We start from the raw sequence: 21,597 nt of genomic DNA, 5'->3' as shown, positions 1-21,597 counted from the left end.
TATCAATTAACTTGCTATCATGAACTTTTAGCAAATTGTAATTTCTTCCTTCGAAAATAACTTCTTAAATAATTATTTTTTTCTGTCCGGAACCTAAAATAGAAATAGGCAAAGATTTCGAAAAATATTACTACACATTTTATATGTTGATACTTCCATATTTATGTACATGTACTTGTTCTTTTATGCACCTGCACAATTTTTTAAAAAAATGTCTAAATCTTGTCGGTGGAATTGTTAACAGTAGATGTTCAGCGCATTTCTTGTAATTCTTCACAGAGAAACAAACCGAGAAATTACATTTGGAATGACTATTACTCTTCTTTAGTTTCTTTTAATTCTCCAAGATGTTTTAAATGAATTATGGGACGTGTTATATGTAACGAGTTCCCCATCTACTTATCCCCATAGGGAAGTTGATCTAACCCTATTGCTATTACACGTACAAACGTCATCATTTTCCCCAACTTCACAAACTTCCCCAAACCGATTTGAAGCTGGAGCCGAATGCACGTGTATTTTTTGTAAAGTAGATGACCATTGTTGAAAACTAACGAGGCCCTGGCGTCTGGACTGTCGGCTAGTAGAATTCTCTGTGAGGCTTATGTTGTGTGCGCTTGTGATTATCCTCTCGTCAGTTTCACCCTATACCCTATCTTCTCGATTATCCTCAAGTGGCACAAAAACGAACAAACAGAAGTATGGGCATGAACGTCCGCAGGATTTTTTCCAGGGGGGCAAACCAGGCACATTTCCCCCAATAATAGTGTTGTTCCCTCAAAAAACATTGCTTAAATTTGAATTTATCATATTCATGCAATAGTTAACACATACTATTGTGGCTGAAATGAAATTGTCAAAAATATATAATTTTCGGTTGACTCATTTTGCAGGAAGGGGCACAGCTCCCCCCCCCCCCGTTGCCCCCTTCCGGACGGCCATGAGTATGGGGTAACCAGATAATACCTTATATTTGGCACAGACAGGAGACGTACTACGTACAAATATAGTCCAAACATATCAAAGTTCTTGGTGCCTCCAGTGGTGGCGTCGTCGTCTTGTAAGCAAGGCGTCCCGGGTTCGATTCCCGGTGGAAGCACATAGTAGTTTGGCGGATCCCACTTTAAACTATAGGTCCAGTCCCGATTAGCCTTACTGTGCATAAAGTGGACTTAAAACTCCAAATCAACTCAACATAAAAAATTGTTGAATCCGGTTCTCTGGCGTACTCTGTCATTGCTCTACTGGCTCGGTAGCTCAGTTGGTAGTTGACTTCTGTGGGCGAGTGGTGAGCGCGACGCTATTCGACGCCAGGGGTCCAAGGTTCGAATCCAGGGTAAGACATGGATGGTTATGTTTGCCTGTCCTGAATGGAAAAGTTGAAAAATTGATTTAAATTGTTATGATGTTGAGTTCGGGAAAACTGCCTTTTAGGAATTTTCCTTTTAAACTTATAAAAAGAAGTTGGCACAACATTGGCACTGGATTCCAAAGACCCGGGTTCGAATCGTGGTCGAGCGTGCATTTTTCTGTTAAATCTGTACATACTACATCTCCTGTGTGTGGCAAATTATAATGATGTATGCAGTTCCACTCTGGTGCACCGTCGAGGTCATCGGTGTTTCAAAGGCAATTAAGATCACGTTTTTGCATTCATATTTATGCATGTAGTTCGTCAGTGATGTGCTGGGGGGGCATAATCTTCCTTCGGCTCAGTATTCCTAAAAAGTTGAACGTCAAGTGCAGGAAAATATGTATTGATTGATTTCGTGTATTTTTCTTTGCTTTTCTGCCACTTTTGGCTAATCGCGAAGATGATAATGAGTGATATGATGAAATTGATGAAGAGACACTCGCAAATAACGCCCAGGCCGGGATTCTAACCCGGGACCCCTAGCGTCGAAGCGCGCTGTGATAACCACTCCGGCTCAGAGGTCGGCAGGAAAATGTGGAAAAATACAGTACTGACTACTAAGGGAAGTCGACATAACCCCTACCCCATTACGAAAATTTAGGCACGCCGTTGTAGTTAGTTATTATTCTTAAGAATCAACTTAGTATAGTTGGTACCTACACTGAAAACTAACCCAGATTGTTTGCCGGGCAGTGACGCATTAACTTTCTTTAGCAGTTACCTCCTACGTTTATTCAGGTTTTACTGTTAGCTTCAAAGATCGCTTCTGATGGTGACTGCTTCAGTTTAAAGATCAGGGATGGTCATCGCCACTTACTCTTGTCTTAATTGGCGCTCAATAGTTAGTTTTTGTGTGTCCCATAGCTCCACAAGAAGGTACCCATCCTACTGCAGGTTCGACTGCGTTGTAAAATTGACAGTTACGCCTTAGAGCAGTGTACACGCTTTACCTGTGCGATACACGAAGCCCGGTTTTAGGAGGTCCTTGCTAGGCTCCACTGTTAACGAGAAGTATGGTTTTGAAAACACTCGTAACATGAATATAAAAAAACTGTAATTAGTAAAAATATGAGATGTCCATCGGATAATATCTATCCTGTACTCTACCAACAGTTATAAAACAGAGGCATGATAAGTTCCCGTATATACGCATCATGCATGTGCGTCTATAGCTTCAGCTTTGGGAATTATATTAAATGTAGCTTTCATTCTGGTATTTTTAATACTAATTTCAATGTTGGGTAAGCTAGTTTTCAGAAATATAAATTCGGATTCTACTTTAAAGCGTAGGTCCAGTCCCAATTAGCCTTTCTGTGCATAAAGTGGACTTAAAAACTCTGCACGTTGCAAAATGCCGTGAAGGTATGCTAAAGGATGTGGAGGTAGGGCTCCACACATTCACCGTCTCGACCATTGTTGTAGGTGATGTGATTAGCACCACGCTCCGGTCGTATTTGTCATCTAGGATTGCTCCCCAGGTACCCATTTTTTAGAGACTGGACTTCGAAATATATACAGGGGATGGACTAAAATATGGAAACACCACGACATCGGAATGGGTCATATCGACGCAATTTTTCTACTTGAAATCGGACGCGGTGCGACATTGTTTTGTTTTGCGCCGAGATAGGACCCTGTCGGACTGGTAGGAGTTGACAGTTGCGATGTAGATGGCGTGCAGTTGATACTGAATCATGTCGGAGCTGACAGTATTTCAAAGAGGGCAAATTGTTGGTGGCCGCCTTGCAGGGGCCTCTGTTACCAAAGTAGCCATGTTATTTGGCGTATCGAGAGGGATTCTATCCAAGATCATGATGACATAATAGTGTGTCCGGAAAGACATCATCAGATAAACACCTGCGTGGACGAGAATGTACCCTGAGTGTCAGAAGGACACTAAGGAGAATTGTGACCGACCATATTTTGCATGAAGAATAGTTCAAGATCCCATTATCCACCATCCAGGACTTGTATTTGTCCATTCTATACAGCATTCCGGCTTTTCTTCGCAGGTGTTTCCATATTTTTGTCCATCCCCTGTAAGTATGTCCCGTTTTACACACACACATACACACACACACACACACATGCGATTCTGTAAATTCAAGAAAGTATTGAACCCGATTTAACTATGAGAATGTCAAAACGGTAAATATTCAAATAGGCTATATGTTAATAAAAAAAAAAAAAAAAATTGTTAAGTGTTCCCCTGTGCTTAGCACCACGCCATGAAGGCGTATAGGGGGTGTGGGGGTAACGCCCCACACTTTCTTGATCCGGTCGTGAGTGGGGGTGATGTGATCAGCACCACGCCCCTGACCGCCTTTACCCCCCCAGGGTTTCCCCCAGGTACCCATGTTATTCGACGCTGGGTGGGCGCCGGGGCCGCTTCCAACGTTAGAAAAGTTCCCGGATTTGAACCGGCCGGGGATCGAACCCGCGACCTAAAAAAAATGGTAGTCAGACGCGATGACACGTAAATCAATTTAGTCCCTTTTGGGGCCATTATTTATTGCGGATGCTCTTAACCAACTGGACTAGCCTTCCCGCTGAAAAAGCACACGGCTTAGTAGCAGGAACCAATAAATTTTAATGGGTTCTTTTGGGTTCCACTTCAGGACCGCAACCTTTTTTCTCGCACAATTTAAATTCGGTCCAAGTTGCGTATTTTTTCATTGAAAAAAGGTTCCTGGACCGTATTTAAATTGTTTCAGGAAAGATGTTCCTGAACCGAATTGAAATACCTTCACGGTCCAGAACCAATTTACGCTTGCTGATTTTCTCTCCTGGACCGGAAATGATTTTATTTAAAATTCCTGGACCTTTTACAACCCGGCTTAGTACCCAGATGCCCATTGGCAAAGTTCGGCGTTTTCGTCTCCACTTCTCAGTGAGGCAGGGACCTTGACGAAAATAGCTCTCGATGCATCTGGCGTCTTGCGCGGGGGGGTCTAGGCCACACGAGCCGCGTACTTTTGATGTGTTTATGCTCCCGCAAACGTATTTAGTTTCGGCAGACTCTGATCCAGTTAATCTTTCCTTGAGTTGCTGGCGCGCTTCCATTTGTAATCAGCTGGCTGGCAGTTTTATGTCGGCCAGAAATGTGGCTTTGGCTATTGGAAGATATGTTGCGCTTCGTATAAAGTTCGGACTTCTTTCAATTGACTTCGAAAGTATGTACAGTCACCCGCAATAAAATTGGTCTCCTAGATCCTGAAATACTCGCTTCCCTGCAAGACATTATGCTTGTTGCCTAACTCTACGGCGATAATTGGATTTTAATAGCAAATTTTCAATGGCAACTTCTACCACCGCCGTACATAGATGAATGGTGGTTATGTGGGTATCTAGACTTGAATTAGATTTCGGGGGAGAGTCCAAACCAAGTGTCTCACATGTAATAATAATGAAGTAACTATGGGATGTGATTGGGCAGGCCATGTGGCACGAATGGGAGAGGAAAGAAGACTTTACAGGATCCTTGTTGGGAAACCTCATGGTAAGAGACCAGTAGGAAGACGAAGATGGAGGGATAATGTTGAGATGGACCTAAAGGAAATCGGTAGGGATGGAAAAGAGTATATAGATCTTGCTCAGAATAGGGACAGATGGAAGGCCTGTGTTGCTGCAGCCATGAACCTTTGGGTTTAGGAAAGCTAGAGAGTTAGTTAGTTTTTAAAGTAACGGTAATAACTTTAGAGTAATAAGATTAATTAATAATAATTATATTTAAATAGGTAAATTAATAATTGTTATTTTGCATGAAAAGATAAATAAGGGCATGTACTTATTATTTATCTTGCTTATGTATACGTAAGAATACCTCGTGTAAAAACAGCTGTCATACAAAATAAAATAACTATTTGATTAGTCTTTGGGGGAGGGCGGACCCCCTGAACCCCCATAAATACGTCCTTGCTGTGGAGGGAGGCAAAATACCCCAAAATAGTTTTTTTAGGCATGATAATACAAAGTGGGCATTTAGGAACAGTAAAAATGGGGTTTTAAGCTGTGAACTACATGAAATGAATTTGAAACTTTGAAGCCCATGTTTTGATACAAAGGTAAAATAAGGTAAATTTCCCCGTGCATTTTGCACCATGCAATGAGGCATATATAGGAGAATGTGCGATTAGAGCCCCACATATCTTGGCCATGTTGGAGGTGATGGGATCAGCACCGTGCTCCAGCCAACTTTACCTTGCCTCACAGGTACCCATTTAGTTGAGTCTGGTTTAGTTGGATAGATTTGCTTTTGTCGGAAAAAGATTCCGGCCTTAGATCATCCAACCCGAGTTTCCCGCGTGGCAGTTTCCCTAGTGACTTTTTTCTTCAAAGATAAAAGGAAAATTCCTATGCGGCAGTTTTCACCCACCTCAAAATCATATCAACTTAAACTCAATTTTTTCTACATTTTTTTTTTCATGCAGCACTTCAGGACAGACAAACATCCATGTCTTACCCGTGATTCGAACCCGTACACCTGGCGTCGTAGCATGATGAGAAGCCGACACCGACAAAAAAAAAGTACTAAGGAAGAACAAAAAAGTCATAAATCCTCTTCCTAATAATGAATATGACCTAATTTTGAATTCTCGTTTTCCTTTCGTGTCTTTCTATAAGTCGCAATGCGCTGTGTTGAATATTTTCATATTCGTATCCACTCAGTGGAATGAAATCCTCCAACTCAGGTAAACCACCCCCTTCTTTTCTTTTTCCACTTGATAAACGTAAGACTTATTGCACCCCCAAAAGAAACCACCCCGAGCAGGCGAGTCTCAATCTGGCGGTGGTTATTTAGGTCAGTTCCCTTACGCGGGATCCGAAAGAAGCGCGATCGATGCTTTCATCCTGAACTTGATCTTGGCCGGGGGTTGTTCGTTCTCCTAGCGTCGTTTGCGTGGGCATTCTTGGCCTTTGGTTGAGCGAGCTCCGAGATTCTCTATCGGGTGACCCACTTACTGCACGCGCCCGGATCAATCACGAAGCGCTGGCGAGCAAAAGCCGATGGAGCTGACATCTAGCAAGCCGAAGGAAAGTTAAGTTGTCTCAGCGCAAAGCATGTTCCTTTCTGGTGCTGTAGTAGAGAACGTGTGAAGCACGTTTGCGTAATTGTGTAAGGATATTATTCACAGACCTTACTAAGAGCTGTAATTTACAGTATATGTTCAAATGAACACTTCATGCTGGTTCTGAGTGTTGAAATGAACACTTCGATTTCGTTCCATGAGTAGAAATGAACACACTTCAGGGTCCTTGTGAGATGAAATGAACACACTTGAAGGTTCGTTCCACGAGTTGTAATGAGCACACTTCAGGATCATTCCATGAGGTGAAATGAACACACCTCAGGGTCGTTCCATGAGTAGAAATGAACCCACTTCAGGGTCCTTGTGAGATGAAATCAACACACTTCAGGGTCCTTGCGAGTTGAAATGAGTACATTTCAGGGTCGTTCCGTTAGTTGAAATGAACACATTTCAGAGTCGTTCCGTTAGTTGAAATGAACACATTTCAGAGTCGTTCCGTTAGTTGAAATGAACACATTTCAGAGTCGTTCCGTTAGTTGAAATGATCACATTTCAGGGTCGTTCCGTTAGTTGAAATGATCACATTTCAGGGTCGTTCCGTTAGTTGAAATGAACACATTTCAGGGTCGTTCCGTTCCGTTAGTTGAAATGAACACATTTCAGTGTCGTTCCGTTCCGTTAGTTGAAATGAACACATTTCAGTTTCGTTCCGTTCCGTTAGTTGAAATGAACACATTTCAGGGTCGTTCTGTTAGTTGAAACGGACACTTCAGAGTCGTTCCAATATTTGAAAAATGAACACTTAATTGTCGTTCTAAGAGTTGAAACAAACACTTCATGAGCACTTTCCCTTCTAACGTTCATAAAAGACTGGGGAATTAAAGAATCCCGCCTTACATTTTCGTGTGTTATGCATGCTCCGCTTAAAGTGGAAATTCTAAGCCGGGAGGTTGTTTGGTCGAGCATTTTGGGCTAGCTGGAGGGGATACTTTTATGGTGACAATGAGACATCTGGAGGGATGCTTTTCTGGGCGGATACCACCCCCACCCCCCGCATCCGCCTTCACTACGAACACTGTGTGTAAGGTCCCTATACACTTTTAACCTTTCTCAAGGGGCCCTTTAACCCCCTTTTTAACTTTAAGGTAAGGATTTTAGAAAAGTGGATTCTTTGCTCGTACACTTAGAAGGGAGCCACATGCTCATATGTGCGACGCATCCGTAAATTTTAACTCGCTCTCATACATTCGTCTCGAAATCTGAGACGAGACCGAGATTTCTCGGTACTGTTGCTCCTTCATGCTTCGTTATTAGCAGGGAACGGATTTATTTATATGTAAATACATATTTATGTATGAAGCTGAAGTCAGTTATATTTTGTATTATCTTTGCACACCATGGCATATAGACTTGAAAAATTCAGTTTTTATTTTCTATATTTTTACATATATTAGGTTTTGGCTCATATTTTACATATTTTAGTTATTTTTACTTATTATTTCCATATTTGATACCATATCTCAACATATACTCCATGTCCCCGTGTGACCGAAAGAGTTGGGTGAAATACACTCTCGAAATACACTCTCATTACTTCTTGCGATATTGAACGCAGTTTTAGTCAATAATAATCGATTTTAAGAGGTAACAGAAGGAAATTTACGTTCGAACACTTACAACAAAATGTTGTTATTCATTGTTTTGGAAACAGGAAAGGAATACAAATTTTGTGTTTTGCAATTAATGTCAATATAAGCGTACTATACTCATGTAGTGGCTTATATTATTAAAAAGGTAATTTTTTTTACAATTTTCAGTCCATATTTAACTCCATATTTTAGTGAAAATAACTAAATATGTATTTACATATTTAGCACATTTTTACTACATATAAATCCGTTCCTGGAGTCGCATAGTGGTTCGGATCCCACTTTAAACTGTAGGTCCAGTCCCAATTAGCTTTACTGCGCATAATGTCGACTTGAAACATCAACTCAATCAATATAAACCCGTTCCCTGGTTATTAGCATTGACTTTAACTTAACGTTTTAACGTTAAACGTTTATTAACGTTTTAACTTAACGTATTTTAACTTAACTTTGACTTAACATAGTGACTTTTGCCTGGGGAAACATGTAAACGTGAAATAAGTTTTGCCAAACAAGAGGACCGTGTGAACGTTACGTTTCTTTGAACCCCCCCCTATGCCTCGACCGAGATACCAACAGCTAAAGAAAAGCTTATGCAGGGCTTAAAAATGTACACATACGTTCGCTTTCGACTGTTAAGGTAATAAAACAGCACAGGACGTTGAGGAAATTCTGGAAGGGGGGGGGGAATAAATCATCGTGCCTCTCAAAGCTATTTCCGATCGTGAAAGTGTTGCGATTTACGTGCCAGGTTAAGGGGGAACCCACGGAAATTTTATGCGTGAGGGCGGCGGAAGGGGAAGGGGGAATTTAAGTGTAATATGAATAATTCCACTGTAATTCGACAGCGGAGTGGAGCGTACGTGTTGCAAACTAATGTTTTTTTCTGTTACAAACTGTGTGGTTTTTCCCCACAGAAGTGTTTAGAAACGAAACTTTCACACTTTTTTTTGGTAATGTTACGCCGCGTATTTTTGTCGTCAGGCCTCCAGCTGGCAAAATGGAGTAGGGGCCTGGATTCGAACCCATTGCCCCAGCTTTGCAATACGACTGTGCTCCAGGATGTCAATTCCAGGAGTGTCCAAACGAATCCTTGAAGGTTTCTAGCTGCTACAAGATTGATTTTTTTTTTTGTTTTTAAGCGTCTCTTTTCTGCCACTTTTGGCTAATCGCGAAGAGGAGGATGAGTGATGATATGAAATTGATGAAGGGACACTCATGAAGAACACCCATGCCCAGGCCAGCACGCTACGACGCCAGGAGGCCCGGGTTCGGATCCTGGCCTTGGCATGTGCGTTCTTTTTGAGTGACGATCAATTTCATTCTCATCGTCAATCAGTGCTAGTATAATTTATAATGGAGTAACCAGTGGTGGGTCTCCCCGATGGCTGAGCGCACTGCCGTACGCAGAAGGGGAGGGGGCTGATGGGATCAACATTTTCAAACAAAAGTAGCGAAGAACGCCGGAAAAACCATAATGGTAAATGCTGTCCCCTTTAAAATGACCCCCGACTGCCATTTTTTGAAAGTAGAAATCTCGAAATACACGAAATATCTTATTGTATAGGCTATATCGTCTCCCCCTAGAAAGCCGCTATTCATCTTTACAATTCCAGCCCCCCCCCCCCCCCGAAAAAAATCCTACGTATGAAAGTGGCTTAGCGGTAACGCCATCGCTTTTTAAGAAGGAGTCGATCTAATGTGGAATCGGATTCACTCCCTTTAAACTGTAGGTCCAGTCCCGATTAGCCTAAGCGAAAACAACGTTGACTTAAAGCGAACAAGATCTTGTGTAAAGACGGAAGCATTTCCTTTAACATTTTTGCTGGCATAAATGCTATGTAAAAAATTCCAAAAATCTTATAGCAGATAGTACTTTTCACGCAAGCATTTCATGTAAGTTTTCGGCTAGCTTTTGCGATTACAATGCATAACGTACGTCGAGTTACAACATATATGGCGAGTGCGCGGTGTTTACAATTGAAAAAACTAAAATATTATTCCATACGTGCACAGTAAACGTTGTAAAGTATATATTTAACCAGTGCCATGCTTCTCTACCTAAAACCATTTAATGCGAAGCGTAATTCCCCTCGGTTGAATAATTATCGTGTTCTAAAAATGTGAAGTGATACGTTGTTTACATCTCACTCGGCCGCCATTACCACTGCACTCGTGACCTAAAGCTCGCCTCTGATTGGTTACGCTACGAAAAATGATACAGACCGAGCCTATCCTTGACAAATGCCATAAAATATGCCATGGCATCTGATGTGCCATGAGATTTCTCACTTTTCACGGTAGCATTTTGGTCATGGCATAAATGTTAAGGAAAATGCTTTCGTCTAAAGCGGGTGTAAAGCACGCAAAAAGTGCGTTCTTTTTTCCCCCGTGCGCTGGCAACACTGCCCGCGCGGGGAGTCGTTTCCACTGGCAACCCTGCCGCGCGTTGCGTCACCGAGCGATGTTGTGCTAGCAGAGAGAGAGAGATGTCGCCGCCGAACGAGGTCTGGGAAACCGCGCTCGGAGGAGCATGAAGTGGGTCAATGCCAGTGGGACGAGGCGAGGAATTGCAGAATCTGTACAGGGTACGATAAAAGATTACGGCAACAATAACTTTCACTTTTTCTGTGTTTATTTCTGTCACTACCGTGGCTTTTCATTTGTTCCTTCGATCCGTTTCCGCTCGAGTACACGTTGGGCCGTGGCAACTGATGCGCGGGCCGATAGTGTTTTACTGCGTGGCCGCGGTTGCGAAACTTTAATGAAATAAACGGATTTCCACAGTTGGGCGATTGATTTATTGCCCGGTGCGTCAGCAGCAACGGTATTTGCACCCACAGTGACGCGGTGGTAATAATTACGTGGTGGAATTTGCATAAATATTTCTTCCTTTTCTCAAGTTTCTCTGGAATTTTCGTCAACCTCCGTGGCGGAGTGGTTATCACTGCGCACCACGACGCCAGGGATCCCGGTTTGAATCAAGGCCTGGGCATGGTTCTTTGTGGGTGTCCCTTCATCATTATCATCACTCATTCTCCACGTTGCGATTAGCCAAAAGTGATAGAAAATCAATGCTAAATCACAAAAAAATCAATGTATCCACAATTTTCCATTTGGAGGGTGGGGGATGTAAGGAGTAATCCTTTTTGAAAACACCCAAATGTCAACCCCCACATGTCGGGCCCCGTGGCGGAGTGGTTAGCACATTGTGCTTCGACGCCAGGAGTTCCATGTTCGAATCCTGGCCTTGGCATGGATGTTTGTGAATGTCCATTTTTCAATATCATCATGTCATCACTCATCCCCAATCTTCGCAAATTAGCCGAAGTGAAAAAAAAAAGAAGGTGTAATAAAATGAATCTATCGACCAATCAAGTCAACCCCCATGCCCTGCATTTTTGCAACCTAACGAGGCTCTTGCGTTTGAATCCACAACCAGTATCATCCTCTGTAGGGTTTGTGTTCTGTTTTATGTGTATTTGTGATTGTTCCTTTATCCGTTTCATCTTATCGTTCATCCTAATCTTCGCGATTAGCCAAAAGTGGCAGAAGAGGGACGTAAAATATACCAAATCAATGAATCAATCACTAATTTTCAATAAGTTATAAGACATGTTTAAATATGAACTATAGTCGTACCAAGAAGAGAATGACCGCGGTCAACTCGCGAACTAGAGTAGACAGTCATTTGTTTACTTTCGCAGACACCGCAGACGAAAATATTCTCTTTGCTTTGCTTGTGCCCCGCCCCGTATTGTCTATGTATAACTTCCCTCCCTTGTCCAAAGGAAAAAAACCTTCAAGAAACAAACTAATCTGTTAATAAAAGTTCCGTCTCGAATTTACAGAAGCCTGTGTCATCTTGGCAAATATGGAAGGGTCCGTAGTAGATTAAAAAAAAGAGAAAAACGTTTCCGTCTCCTTGCCTTTTTTTTGTTTGTTTGTAGAAAATCATTATTTAGATTATTTAATAATCTTTTTCGGTACGCTAAAAAAAAATCGAAATTACAATTTTCCTTTTAAGTGTATTCGTTAAAGTATTGTAGCGTACATTAATTTGCCCTCAGATGATTATCCTGTCATGTTATCCTAATGGCGTAATATGCGGAGGGCGTCGACAATTTGGGCGCGATCCGTGGACATGCTGAATCAACTGAAACGGTCCTTCCACGTACGTGCGCGCGAGAGCGAAAGATTCCAGCCGCGGTCGCTTTTCCTCGGAGCATTCAGGTCAGGGAGTCTGACCTCGTTGAAAGATGTTGCAGCGTTTCGGTTTCGATGAGTGGAATGTGGAGGGTTCCCCGATCGCTGTACCAGGCTGAGAGAATTTAGGAGGAATGTCGCAGCTCCAATGAGAGAGAGACCGTGATTAGGCTGGTATACCTTGCCTCAATGTTGCTTTAAATTTAAGGTAATCTTTTTGGAAATACACCGGTGTCATCGGGTTATCAGGAGAAATTGTTTAAAGTAGAGGAAGGAATAGCAAATAAGTATAGAAGCAGTATAAATTGAAAGGAGAGGCGAAAGAAGCACGCGCGAGAGAGTAAGTAAGAAAGAGATGTAAAGGACGCAAATGCAGAGGGAAAGAAGTAAAAAGGAGATGAAAGATAGACGCAAGTGAGAAAGAGACGTAAGCATGAGCGTAGTTTGAGAGGGGCTGGGGATGCTAAGCACCCCCCGAGAACAGACATTGGACCCCACAAGCGCACGCGACATGTGCACAAATGAATTAATGAAACAGAAACTGCACGTTTTTTTATAACAAAATCATCATGGAACTTTCACTTGTTACTCTTGTGGTGTGGAGAGAAGTTCAAATTATGTTTTGATGCAGAATACATCAGAAGTAGGTGCAAGGTGCCATTTGTAAGGGGGGGGCAATGGTGTATGCCCCCCTTTGTCTTGAATCATCCCACCCTCTTTTTATGTGTGATACATCTCGAGAGATACGCATTCCCCACTCACCGAGTATGTTAACTATATTTTTTAATATATTCTACTATCACCAACATTTAATTATGCTAATATGGTTTGTGACCAACAGCATTATTTTGCAGATTAACTATTGAACATTCATTTTATGATCTTTAGTTCTATTCAAAAGCTGAAGTGCATGTGCATTTTGTGGGTTCCATATGTTGCGGACAATGTCAAAGAGAATGCCCGTGATGATTTTCTCAATGAATAAATGCAGTTAACCTCCACCCAGTGGGCGTACGAAACTCCGCCTGTGGACATGAGAGAGAGAGAAAGAGAGAGAGAGAGAGAGAGAGAGAGAGAAGTGCTTGACAAATACGAAAGAGAAAAGTGAAAGGAGGATGATTGAAGTAAACTAGAGACAAGTATAAAAGAGAGAACAGATGTAAAAGATCAAAAGGCGAGAGAATAGGCAGAACAATTTCTTCCCCTTGGCTCTGTAAAAGCACAGATATGTTTACTGATACGAAGCAAACATTTTTCTTGTTTTTATTTATTGGTGTATTTTGTAAACTTTTCTTTTGTACATTCTAAAAGAATGACGTGAATTTAAAGAATTTCAAGAACCCATACTCGGCGCATTCTAATATTTCTTCTGGCTCGCCCACCGAAGGTCTTGGTTTCTTGTCCCGGCCGTGTTCCTTTAGGTTTGTCCCTTCTAACTACCAACTAACTTCCTAGCCTTCTTAAACCCGAAGGTTTATGGCTGCAGCAACACAAGCCTTCCATCTGTCCTTCTCCTGGACAAGATCAATCTAATCTTTTCCATCTTTACCGTCATCTCATATCCATCTTCTTCTTGGCCTTCCTACAGGTGTCTTACCATCAGGTTTCAAAAATCCTGTAAACTCTTCTTTCCTCTGCTATTTGTGCCACGTGGCCTGCCCACCCAAAGTAAGTATATAATATAGTTGAGTGCCCACCTAAGTCTCCTTGATTTACTAATAATATCTGGAGATGAATACAAATTATGTAGTTCTAAATTATGTAACCTTCTCCACTCACCTTTCTCCTTGTCACTTTTAGGTCCAAATATTTTTCTAAGGATTTTGTTTTCAAATACTCTTAATTTATGTTCCTCTCTTATTTCACTCAACCTTATCGTTTTTATTAACCTGAAGAGTGAAAACTTTGACACTTTTTGAAAAAAAGTATGAAACACGAGAGAGTAAGTGAGAATGGGACGTAAGGATAATGTAAAAAAAGAGAGAAGTAAAATAAGACGAGAGAAACAGGCGTTTTAACTGTCCGTGGTTTGCAACCCGGCCTACACAAGTGTAATGGGGGTTGTCTTTCTGCAAGGGTGAGGTGAAGCTTGAAAATGTGACGTGTTGTTTCAGTGAAATAGAGACTGCTTTTCTTGCCTGTGATTTTACTCCTGTTTCGGTACGTTTGAACTCGTACCGTGCTAAACTACTTGGCCACTAACTTGCTACCATTTTAATTGCAAAACGTTGCAAATATTTATCCATGGGTGTAAGATATATGGGGAAAATATAAAAGTTCCATTATAAAAAGTGAGAGTTGATTTTCTCTGCTTGTGTCATTCTTTTTTATACTATTTTTCTATCATCTTATTGATTTGATTTATTTTACTTAGCTTTTCTGCCCCTTCTGGTTAATCGCGAAGATAAGGGTGAGTGGTGATATAATCAAGTGGATGAAGGGACAGTCACAAACACACAATACGGAGGATTATATTGGCTGTGGATCCAGACGACAGAGGTCTGTTTGACTATTGTTATTTCTAGTCAGGGAAATTTTTCTCCCACTAACAATCGTGTCCTAAAATATGCCCGCCACTAAAAATTTCCGGGGCGGGAGCTGTTTTGCCATAACAAAAAACAAGCAATTAGTTTTGGCTTCAAATGTACTTTGCTAAGGATAATATAAAAAATACATAGAAAGAATGGTAACGTCTGTCTTTGTGTGCGTACGGTCTCTCGTTTTGTTCTTTCTTTCAAGAAACCGTTAACAGATCTGCACCAAAAACAATAAATGCCCAAAAAAGGAAAAAAAGAGAGAATGCAGTACAAATGTTGAGTATGAAATCTAATTAATGTATGTGAATAGGAAACAAAAATTATACATCATGAAACAATTTCAACTATTTTGTACTTCATTGAAATTTTATGCAGTTTCTACTTCATACATATCTTATACATATGTAAAATAACAAATGCATTCCTTTATTATATGTATGTATCTATACACACACACACACACATACTACCCGATGGCGCAGGGTCCCGGGTTCGATTCCCGGTGAAGCCACATAGTGGTTCGGATCCCACTTTAAACTGTAGGCCCAGTCCCGATTAGTAGAGGCACATATTTTTGGTAAATAAGAAAGCAGTAATTCGGTTCAAAAACAGTCAATTTCGGGTTCAAAAGCGGTAAATAAAATAAAATTTCGCTGTTATAGTTGTATATAAAATTACATTTTGGTTTTAGAAATGTCAATATAATCCCAAATTTGATTTATAAACTGCACATATTGCACAAAATAAACATATCCCTTCTAATAGCACATTTATGTAGTTATGAGAGTATTGAGTTTATTTCTGTGTAAAGGGGTCCATTTTTGCTTCTCAAATATTTACAGCAGAATTAATCAATTTTCCGTGAATTGCATAACTCACAGGATACTTCAGACTTCAGAAAGTGTCACGGTATATAAACGGTAAATTTCGTGTTTAAGAGTATATTTCGCATTTTGCAGTTCATTTCGCATTATTTCGTGACAAGACAGGGTAGGAAAAGGCACCTCACACCTTTCAGAAACATGAAAAATGAATATTACAACATGTTATTTAATATTTCGTGTTTTCGTCAAAAACGAAGTATGCATGCCTCTACCGATTAGCCTTACTGTGCATAAAGTGGAATTAAAAAACCAACTCAATCAATATATATATATGTATACGTCATTAAGCGTGTGTAAATTAAGATATCTCCGCCCCCCCCCCCTTCCCAGTAGTCTTCAATTATTTCGCACCCTTTTTGTAGCGCTCCCTTTTATATCATGGCTTGACCAATACAGAAACTCCAGCGCCCCGTATGTTGATAGTGGCCGAACAACGAGTAGACCGTCGTGCACATACGGCGTAACGCCAGCCACGCTTTCCAGTCCGTTACATAAGCGTTGCATCTGCACCGCGCAAGAGGGAGCTTCGGTAATCCGTGAAAGTTGAGCGAATCTAGAAAAGCGAGATCGCATTCCTTTCGCAGAAGTGGGGCGGCCGGCTGCACCGGGGAGTGAAATCGGAGGTCAAGTGCAGCGGCTGCAGGTTTTAAAATAGGAAGGAAGGCAATCGGTCAAGTTCATGTTAGATTATCCCTGCCTCCCTTGCGCCTGTTCCGAAAATAAGCTCGCCGCTTGGCGTGTTTGGTGCTCGAGACTCCCTTGTCGCACAACGATAGAGCAACCTTGTGTTCTGACGTCACCGCGGAATCCTTTCATTCTTACGCTAAATGCCTAAGTTCTTCTTGGGTTTAGTTCTCTTAGCCAGGGTTGTTAAAAGGTCCAGGAAGGTTCCGCTGCAGGACCGGAACCTTTTTTCTCGCACAATTTAAATTCGCTCCAAGTTACGTATTGTTTCATTGAAAAAATGTTCCTGGGCCGAATTTAAATTGATCCGAACAAAAAAAAAAAAAAGGTTCATGGACCGTATTTAAATTGATCTGGTAAAAAGGTTCCTGGACCGAATTGAAATACTTTACAGATAAAAAGGTTCTTTACGGTCCAGAACCCATTTACGCTTGCTGATTTTCTCTCCTGGACCGGAATTGAATTTATTTAAAATTCCTGGACCTTTAACAACCCTGCTCTTAGCATAAATAATATATGTGCAGTGTATTTATGCTAAGGCAACCTAACCTAACAACGTAGGCATTCCTCGTCTGACGTCAGAACACGAAGTTGGTCTAGCGTAGTGTAATAAGAGAGACTCCTGGTGCTTGATGAGTACCTTAGTTGGACGCCGACATAAGTATTTGTAGGTGCGGTCAGGCCCTTGATCTAAAAACGAATAGTAGAAATAATAATGAACATAGTACAATTATTATGGTTTCTGACAGCCACCAGCCATCTTCAAAAAATTGAATCAGTTCAAAAACTTTTTATCAGGTTATTATGCACAAAAGTTTTTTTTTAAAAAAATACTATGATCAATGTTACTCTGAATGGTTAACACAGTTGAATATATTTACCTTAAAAGAAAAATAAAAAGGATAAATTTTGTACAGAAGATCATAACTTTCCAAATAGACAGTGAATACTTTTTGAAAAATATATCTTATAAAATTTCCAGAGGTATTTCTCAATTCTTACATGTCTAAGTATGGCCAGAGGTTTATTAGCTGCACTTGTTGAAACCGTAATTTATGGTGATGTATAAGATTGTAGGATCCACTGTATTATTTTATAATTATGTATTCATTTCTGTAATTTTGTATGACCAATTTTGCTGTACCTGGTTGTCAAATCGTGCTCATCACTTAAATAAATATAATATTATTATTATTACATTTAATACTCTATTACTATTGAGACTATATACTTGCCTGTGGTTTTAGTGATGGAGAGCAACATTTTAAAAGTGCTGGTTATGCGACAGCAGCGGCATTTACTTGTGGAATTATTCGTAAGCAGTGATGATGTCAGTGTGTTAAGGGCTCGGAAGTTGACCTAAAAAATATTATAAATTGACCTATAAAATGCCCTTAAAATTATTTAAAAATTACCTAAAAATTGCCCTAACAATAATTTTCACTCTGAAAATGAAAGCTTGATTTTTCATAAATTACAAGAGAGTAGTTGAGAATAGTTGGATGAAACCCTTTGTTTGGTGGTTTAAACTACTGAAGCAAAGGGATAATCGCAATTAAGTGCTAGTGTAGTTTTATTTATTTTTGCTTCAAGGTTTACATAAAATACACAGCATGGTTTTCCTGTACCAGTCATTCGCCTCTTTTCAGAGTGGACCTTTATTCCACGATACAGTGGTCGGCCAGCATTTGAAAATACAATTGTGTTTCGCTTACGTCAGATTTTTTTTTTTTTTATATTGTGACTAATTTTACTTTAAAACAACAAGCGATAATAGTGGCGAATAAGGAGACCCCAAGGTAGGCTTCACCCAAAGTATTTTGAATTTGCTGGAGGAATATAAATTTACCGCAAATAATTATTTAATACAGGGGTTCCCAAACTTTATCGTTTAAAGACTTTTCCGCGGCGCCCAAGTCAGAATGTAGGCCGCCTATCTAACACTTGCAACGCTCAGTGTGGTTAGGTGGCTTGGCGGAAGTTAAAAAATAAACACACATTTCAAATTCAGAAACATTTTCTATGTAAAAAAGTACTGAATATGCACATATTTAGAATAAGTGCCATTTCAGTAAAAATATTTGAACATTTCGCGGTGACCCTGTAAGGTAGCAACGGCGCCGGGACGCACACTTTGGGGACCACTGATTTTATGCATTGAAATGATGATGTGCTTTTCCATTGACCGTGTTTTAATTTAAATATGTGAGTTATGCTAAGAAACGGATTTAAGATTCACGGAACAACAGGTCAGGAGAAAAATAAACCTAACAAATGAATAAAAAAGAGGAACAAAATCGAAAACTGAAAATGCCCAAAAAAGGCCGAAAAATGCAAAATAAAAATTCTTTTCGGGAAACTGAAGGGAAACTGACTGATATCAGGTTTAGCATTGTTTTCAAGGCTCTGAAAAAAGATTTTTTTTTTCCAACTCCCGAACGCTAGTTACAATTGCGTTTCTATGCATTTGAGGAAAAGGACCCCCCTCCCCCAAGAAAGATGCTGTTGAACGCAACTGCGAGAGGGGAGGTCGTTTATCGATTCCTAGTGATCCTAGCAACCAAGTTTTGTGCGTACATAATTTATGCGTGCAACTAGGTTACGATTCACTCGGTGACCCAAATTTGAATTATATCTCCTTTGCTCATCGTTCTCCTCGGAAGGGAAAGGGGGGGGGGGGGTGGAAGCCGGCCAAGAACACACGCACCAATAACCCAATTCTTAAAGTGGGTCAGTAGGCCACCGCGCGGGAAGTGGGTTTCGGGATACAGACACATTCCGCTGGCATCGATCCTTCAATTTTTCTCATCCCTCTCTGCTTGCCGATGAATGACATTTTGAGGGTTGGGCCGGAGGAGAGCAGACATTTTGCTTGCCACTTTTACAGCTGTTGTTGGGTCTGTGTCTGAAGATATGCTGTAGTGAGGCCCGTGCCACTGACTGCTGCCTTATAATCAATGGTTCCTGTCCTGGCTTCGTTTCTCGGTGGAGCCACGGTGCATTGTGGTTCAGTCCTGATTAGCCGGTCTGAGCATAAAGTGGTCTTTGAACCATGGGCACCCGCAGGGGAGGGCCGGGGAGACTTGCCCCCCCCCCCCTCGGAGATTTCTGGAAAGAGTTAATGTAATTCGAATGGTGAAATTTTAGAGAGATTGTATAACAAAAAGTATTGTTTTCTGGGCTTACAGGCCGTAAGTTACAGCAATTATTATTATTATTATTATTATTATTATTATTATTTTAAGTAGGGTTAGATTTAAGCTTAAAGTCTATTTTACACCGATTATCTAACTATAGAAAACAGCTTTTTGTCCTACATGAATTAATGTCAAGTATACAGTTATGCGAATTGTATATACAGAATATGGAAATTAGAAATGTATGTAATGTAAAAAAACATAAATAGTAATAGTAATGTAATAATAATAAAGTTTCTGTGACTCCCCCCCCCCCCATGAGAAAAATCCTGTGGGCTTACTTGCTTTGAACCTTTGCACATCTTTCTGGATTGTCGAGACGATTTGATTTATTCGGTGTATTTTACTTCGTTTTTCTGACAGTTTTGGCTAATCACGAAGATGAGTATGAGCGCTGATATGATGAAATTGACGAATGAATACTCACAAAGGACACCTATGCTTAGGCTGGGATTCGAACCTGCGACCCCAGGTGTCACAGGAGTGCCAGGATTTTCGAAAGAGGGTTATGCCTTTTTTTTTTAGTAGTTTGCCATATATTTTGCCATGTTTTCCAGCATTTAAAGTTATTTAAAGCGGGTGTTATCCCCCCCATAGAGGGGGGATAACACCCACACCCAGTTAATTCTTTATCGTAAAAAATATTTTTATTGTATATATTTGTTATACACTCCCATCTAAATGAATTAGATATAATAGAAAAAACACCAATGCTGCAATTCAAGTAAAATAGAAACAGGAATTCGACAACTTTAAATTTTCCGGCAATTTCGATATTTTTCATGAAAAATTCCCTTTTTCACCAGACCTGGACTTCTTTCACCAAGGGAAATTTACGTTCATGTAGCAACACTGCCTCTGCCAAGCGCGGCAAAGAAACGAATGAACTAGCAGTTTTCTCCCGCCAACGCTGTTTCCAGCGGTGGAACCGACCACGCTACCCGACCAGTTTTCTTCGGCTCCCTAGTCTTCCCCGCGTACAATCGGGGAGGAAACCAGGTCGTCAGAAGGGATCGGTGTGGAACGATCAGGGGCGTACATAAACCTGTCTCTTAAGTTCTGTAAATAATTTACTTACATTCGGGTTTAAAAGCCTGTTTTAATCGTCTGCATAATATATAATGAGCGATTTCCTATATTATTAAAGCTAAATGTATTTTAAAAATATGAGAAAGGTAGGTTTACCTGCGGCAAATGCGATAAAATGGAGAATGCGCCACACAGGAGAGGGACAGAGGTGGCTCTTTATTCACTCTTGGTGTCTTCAGTATCCCGTGGGAGGGCTGGCCGTTGGAGTGACAATCCCCAGAGAGAGCAATCGAGGGAGAAAGATGTAAAAGCGGTGTCAGCTGTCGATGTGGAAATTCTTCTATCAGAAGAAATGCTTGTAATTAATATCACATAGTGCCATCTTTTACTATTTTTTTTGTTCATTTGCTATTCACTTTTATGTTGTTTTGTTACTCTTAATTATTATTATTATTTTTTTTGCTTGTTCTTATTATTGCTTCTCATTGTTGACAATTTCACTGTAAAATGGCCAAGTGTGCTGTATCTGGAATTTTCTCAATAAATAAATAAGTAATGTCGTATACGGCTGGCAAGGAGATAGCAACCTAGGTGGCGCATGTATCGGTGAGATTTGATTGGTTTATTTTACTTCACTTTTCTGCCACTTTTGACCAATCGCGAAGAACAGGATGAGCGGTGACATGATGAAGTGACACGCATAACCCAGGACGGGATTCGAATCAGGGACCCTTGTAGTCGTAGTGCGCTGTGCTTCGCCACTGAGGTCCGTGTGTGGAGTGGTGTACTGTACGTGGCCTTCGTTGACAGTGAATGCTTCGTGATATCATGCCCAACTCAAGCCTGCCTTGGGGCTCTCTGCTGGTGCAGTAGTAACGTCGTCGCCTTGTACTCAAGAAGTCCTGGGTTCGATAATCGTGAAGGCACATGGTGGCTCACACTCTTAAACTGTAGGCACAGTCCCGAT

General features: G+C 40.8%; 1 protein-coding gene across 2 annotated transcripts in view; it reads left to right on the top strand.

Annotated features, from left to right (window-relative positions):
* Nucleotides 1–21,597, top strand: part of ftz-f1 (ftz transcription factor 1) — a 66,564-nt gene that overhangs the window by 1,306 nt on the left and 43,661 nt on the right. The window lies entirely within an intron of this gene.

The sequence above is a fragment of the Lepisma saccharinum genome, chromosome 23, assembly GCF_977018435.1.
Source record: "Lepisma saccharinum chromosome 23, izLepSacc3.1, whole genome shotgun sequence".
NCBI lineage: Eukaryota > Metazoa > Arthropoda > Insecta > Zygentoma > Lepismatidae > Lepisma > Lepisma saccharinum.
This window is presented reverse-complemented; position numbering and strand designations above follow the sequence as displayed.